The following is a 6,000-nucleotide window of genomic DNA, read 5'->3' as shown; positions in this document are numbered from 1 at the left end:
TCCAGACCACCTAGGCCCGTGGTAAGCTACATATATACCAATCAGCTCAACAAAGGGCATGCCACACCCTTAAATTGCACAGAATGCAAACAAGTCAAAAAACCAGACAATGTGAACTGAGGTCTAAGATGGCAGACATACAAGAAACAGAGGCATGTTCACACTAGCAAAAAAGAAAAAAAGAAGCAAGACAAAATTATATCTCATACCCTACCATAATTATATATAAATGTAAAGCAAAGTTGCATAATAAATATAGGGTACTTAGTGAACTATTTTTGATCAAAAAAAGTATACAAGCCGTCCCACCAGCGGCAAGGTGACCCTAAATTGGGACGGTACCTATACTGCCTATATTAAAAACCTTACTGTATATCAAAGTTGAAGTAATGCATATAAAAGGGTAGACAAATAGGACCGGGTCCCAACTCCAGACCACCTAGGCCCGTGGTAAGCTACATATATACCAATCAGCTCAACAAAGGGCATGCCACACCCTTAAATTGCACAGAATGCAAACAAGTCAAAAAACCAGACAATGTGAACTGAGGTCTAAGATGGCAGACATACAAGAAACAGAGGCATGTTCACACTAGCAAAAAAGAAAAAAAGAAGCAAGACAAAATTATATCTCATACCCTACCATAATTATATATAAATGTAAAGCAAAGTTGCATAATAAATATAGGGTACTTAGTGAACTATTTTTGATCAAAAAAAGTATACAAGCCGTCCCACCAGCGGCAAGGTGACCCTAAATTGGGACGGTACCTATACTGCCTATATTAAAAACCTTACTGTATATCAAAGTTGAAGTAATGCATATAAAAGGGTAGACAAATAGGACCGGGTCCCAACTCCAGACCACCTAGGGTATGAGATATAATTTTGTCTTGCTTCTTTTTTTCTTTTTTGCTAGTGTGAACATGCCTCTGTTTCTTGTATGTCTGCCATCTTAGACCTCAGTTCACATTGTCTGGTTTTTTGACTTGTTTGCATTCTGTGCAATTTAAGGGTGTGGCATGCCCTTTGTTGAGCTGATTGGTATATATGTAGCTTACCACGGGCCTAGGTGGTCTGGAGTTGGGACCCGGTCCTATTTGTCTACCCTTTTATATGCATTACTTCAACTTTGATATACAGTAAGGTTTTTAATATAGGCAGTATAGGTACCGTCCCAATTTAGGGTCACCTTGCCGCTGGTGGGACGGCTTGTATACTTTTTTTGATCAAAAATAGTTCACTAAGTACCCTATATTTATTATGCAACTTTGCTTTACATTTATATATAATTATGGTAGGGTATGAGATATAATTTTGTCTTGCTTCTTTTTTTCTTTTTTGCTAGTGTGAACATGCCTCTGTTTCTTGTATGTCTGCCATCTTAGACCTCAGTTCACATTGTCTGGTTTTTTGACTTGTTTGCATTCTGTGCAATTTAAGGGTGTGACATGCCCTTTGTTGAGCTGATTGGTATATATGTAGCTTACCACGGGCCTAGGTGGTCTGGAGTTGGGACCCGGTCCTATTTGTCTACCCTTTTATATGCATTACTTCAACTTTGATATACAGTAAGGTTTTTAATATAGGCAGTATAGGTACCGTCCCAATTTAGGGTCACCTTGCCGCTGGTGGGACGGCTTGTATACTTTTTTTGATCAAAAATAGTTCACTAAGTACCCTATATTTATTATGCAACTTTGCTTTACATTTATATATAATTATGGTAGGGTATGAGATATAATTTTGTCTTGCTTCTTTTTTTCTTTTTTGCTAGTGTGAACATGCCTCTGTTTCTTGTATGTCTGCCATCTTAGACCTCAGTTCACATTGTCTGGTTTTTTGACTTGTTTGCATTCTGTGCAATTTAAGGGTGTGGCATGCCCTTTGTTGAGCTGATTGGTATATATGTAGCTTACCACGGGCCTAGGTGGTCTGGAGTTGGGACCCGGTCCTATTTGTCTACCCTTTTATATGCATTACTTCAACTTTGATATACAGTAAGGTTTTTAATATAGGCAGTATAGGTACCGTCCCAATTTAGGGTCACCTTGCCGCTGGTGGGACGGCTTGTATACTTTTTTTGATCAAAAATAGTTCACTAAGTACCCTATATTTATTATGCAACTTTGCTTTACATTTATATATAATTATGGTAGGGTATGAGATATAATTTTGTCTTGCTTCTTTTTTTCTTTTTTGCTAGTGTGAACACGCCTCTGTTTCTTGTATGTCTGCCATCTTAGACCTCAGTTCACATTGTCTGGTTTCTTGACTTGTTTGCATTCTGTGCAATTTAAGGGTGTGGCATGCCCTTTGTTGAGCTGATTGGTATATATGTAGCTTACCACGGGCCTAGGTCGTCTGGAGTTGGGACCCGGTCCTATTTGTCTACCCTTTTATATGCATTACTTCAACTTTGATATACAGTAAGGTTTTTAATATAGGCAGTATAGGTACCGTCCCAATTTAGGGTCACCTTGCCGCTGGTGGGACGGCTTGTATACTTTTTTTGATCAAAAATAGTTCACTAAGTACCCTATATTAACTATGGTGAGAGCAGGACAAGGGGCTGCTGTCCTAGTCTTGTCGTCCCCACGAGTTGTGCGTCAATCCTCTTTATCTAGAAGTTCCTCCACTGCTTCTGCCTCCTCAACCACCTCTCGGTCCTCCACCTGCACCCAAAGCCTGTCTGGTCATGCCACAAGCTTTCTAACTGCACAGAAGGGATCCTGCACACCTCCTTACTATGCTGGCAGCAGGGCTCAACGTCATCAGGCGGTTTTTACTTTGAAATGTCTGGGAAATGTGAGTCACACAGCTGAGGAGTTGTGGTCAGCTCTGGAGAACCAGTTTCATGAATAGTTGTCTCCACTGGACCTGAAACCAGGGAAGGCCGTGTGCAACAATGCTGCAAATCTGGGTGCGGCCCTTCGCCGGGGCAATGTCACACACGTGCCTTGTATGGCTCACGTGTTGAACCTGGTTGTCCAGCAATTTTTAGCCCAATATCCCGGACTAGATGGCCTTCTGCAGAGGGCACGATCGCTGTGTGCTCACTTCCGCCATTCGCATCCCGCAGCACAGCGACTTACATCTCTACAGAAGTCGTTGGGCCTGCCACTTCACCGGCTAAAATGCGATGTGCCTACCTGGTGGAATTCAACTCTGCACATGTTGCAGCGACTGTGGCAGCACCGACAAGCCCTGGTGCAATACTTTCTGACGTATAGCCTGGGCCAACGAGATCCAGAGGTGGGGCATATCACGCTGGAGGAGTGGTCTCAGATCAGGGACCTATGCACCTTTCTGCACAGTTTTGAAATGGCGACGAAGATGTTTAGTGCTGACGATGCCATTATCAGCATGACTATTCCGGTGATTTACATGCTGGAGCACATGATAAACAGAATTCGGAGTCAGGTGGTGGCACAAGAGGAGGTGGAGGAAGTAGAGGAGGAGGAGTTGTATGCGGAAGGGCTAACATCTGCAGGGTCCAGAGGGTCGGCAGCACCAAGGCGGCAGGCATGTGAGGGTGGGGGAGATGGTTTTACCAGGGCACATGGTACCAGCCAAACTAGTGAGGAAGGTGCAGGAGCCCAGGAAGAAGTGGAGGACTAACTGATGGAAGACTCATCAGATGAGGGAGACATTGATCACATTTCTGTTGTGCGAGGTTGGGGGGAGAGGGCAGAGGAAGGAAGCATGATTGTTACCTCGCCACCAACACAACAGGGACTTGGTGCTCCTGGATGCGCAAGACACATGAGTGCCTTCTTGCTGCACTACCTGCAACATGACCCTCGAATTGGGAGAATTAGAAATAATCCTGACTACTGGGTTGCCACACTGTTAGATCCCCGGTACAAAAGTAAATTTGCAGAAATTATTCCTGCCATAGAAAGGGATGCACGCATGCAGGAGTATCAGCAGAGACTGTTGCAGAATCTTACATGTGCTTTTCCACAAAATACCAGTGGTGCACGTAGTGAATCTCACAGTTCCAACTTGCCAACCGTGGGACCGTCAAGTGTTCAGCACTCAAACCGTAACAGAAACACAGTATCTGCAGGTAACATCAATTTTGCGGAATCATTTCACCACTTTTTTATCCCATCCTTTGCAAGGCCACAGGAGACAAGAAGTCTGACACATAGTCAACGCCTAGAGACGATGGTACAGGAGTATCTCCAAGTAAACATTGAAGCCATGACTGTGTCACTGGACCCTTGCTCTTTTTGGGCTTCCAATCTGGATAAATGGCCGGAGCTCGCCACTTACGCCTTGGAGATCTTGTCATGCCCTGCAACCAGCGTTCTGTCTGAACGTGTGTTGAGCACTGCTGGTGGTGTGCTGACAGATAAGCGCACGCGGCTCTCCACTTATAATGTAGACAGACTCACGCTCATAAAGATGAACAAATCATGGATCCGAAACGACTTTTCTACCCCTGTGTCATCCTGGGGAGAGTAAAAGCTTGATGATTTGTTAAAATCACCTCACCAACCGTTTTAAGCTTTCAAATTACTTATCATGTTTATCTGTATCTTGGCTGGAAAATAATTTGGGCTTTGTAGCAGTGTGCAGTACTGATTCTATTAGGCCATCTATACTAAACTCCACCAGATTTAAAATTGCTAATCATGTCTATCTGTATCTTGGCTGGAAAATAATTTGGGCCTTGTAGCAGTGTGCAGTACTGATTCTATTAGGCCATCTATACTAAACTCCACCAGATTTAAAATTACTAATCATGTTTATCTGTATCTTGGCTGGAAAATAATTTGGGCCTTGTAGCAGTTTGCAGTACTGATTCTATTAGGCCATCTATACTAAGCTCCACCAGCTTTCAAATTAATAATAATTTTTAGCTGCATCTAGCTCGGAAAATAATTTTGGGGCTCCTAGATGAGCAAGACACATGAGTGCCTTCTTGCTGCACTACCTGCAACATGACCCTCAGATTGTCAGAATTCTAAATAATCCTTACTACTGGGTTGCCACACTCTTAGATCCCCCACACTCTTCGATCAACCTTTTCATTTTAATAAAGAAAAAAAAAATGGTAATTTTTGAAATGATAAGCATTAGTAGGTTATTAGAAACTGAAATCAAACAGTTTTCAACTCAAAACTTTATTCTAAGTGATGTTACATTTGCACAAAGGACCCCTTGTTCGAAAGGAAATTCTGAAGTCTCTCGTCCATTGAATTTGTCAGGTTTTGGATTATTTCTGCTTCAATAGTTTTGCATGAGGACAGAATACCCTCCCAGAGCTGTTGCTTACATGTGAACTGCCTCCCGCCATCATAGACACTCCTTTTGATGATGCTCCAGAGGTTCTCAATGGGGTTGAGGTCAGAGGAGCATGGGGGTTACACCATAAGTTTGCCCCCTTTTATGCCCATATCAGCCAGAGATGCAAATTTGTTATGTGCAGCATGAGACAGTGCATTATCATGCATGAAAATGATCTTGCTGCGGAATACACGGTTCTTCTTCTTGAACCATGGCAGGAAGTGCTGTTTGAGAAACTCCACATACATTATGGAGTTCATCTTTACCCCTTCAGGGATCCTAAAGGGGCTGACAATCTCTCTCCCCATGATTCCAGCCCAAAACATTACTCCACCTATTCCATGTTGGCGCCGTAGCCGTGTTTGCATGGGGTGTCTATCAACCAGCCATCCTCCACTCCATCCATCTGGACCATCGAGCGTTGCACGGCACTCATCGGTGAACAAACAGTTTTGAAGTCAGTCTTCATGTATTGTTTGGCCCACTGGAGCCGTTTCTGCTTGTGTACAGTGGATAGAGGAGGTCGACAGGATGGCTTACGCACAGCTGCGATGATCAGGATGACGTGTCTTGGCAATGTTGATTGTAGTCATGCCTTGACCTAAACACTCCACAATTTGTTGCTTCTCAGCAGCCGACACATCCTTTTTCTTTCCCATTTTAGCAGAAAATGTAGGCTGCTTAATAATGTGGGACAGCCTT

This window comes from Phyllobates terribilis, unplaced genomic scaffold (genome assembly GCF_046119375.1).
Source record: "Phyllobates terribilis strain yellow unplaced genomic scaffold, ASM4611937v1 Scaffold_1__5_contigs__length_1240528914, whole genome shotgun sequence".
In the NCBI taxonomy this organism is placed as follows: domain Eukaryota; kingdom Metazoa; phylum Chordata; class Amphibia; order Anura; family Dendrobatidae; genus Phyllobates; species Phyllobates terribilis.
The sequence above is the reverse complement of the archived record's forward strand: the minus strand, read 5'-3'. Positions refer to the sequence as shown.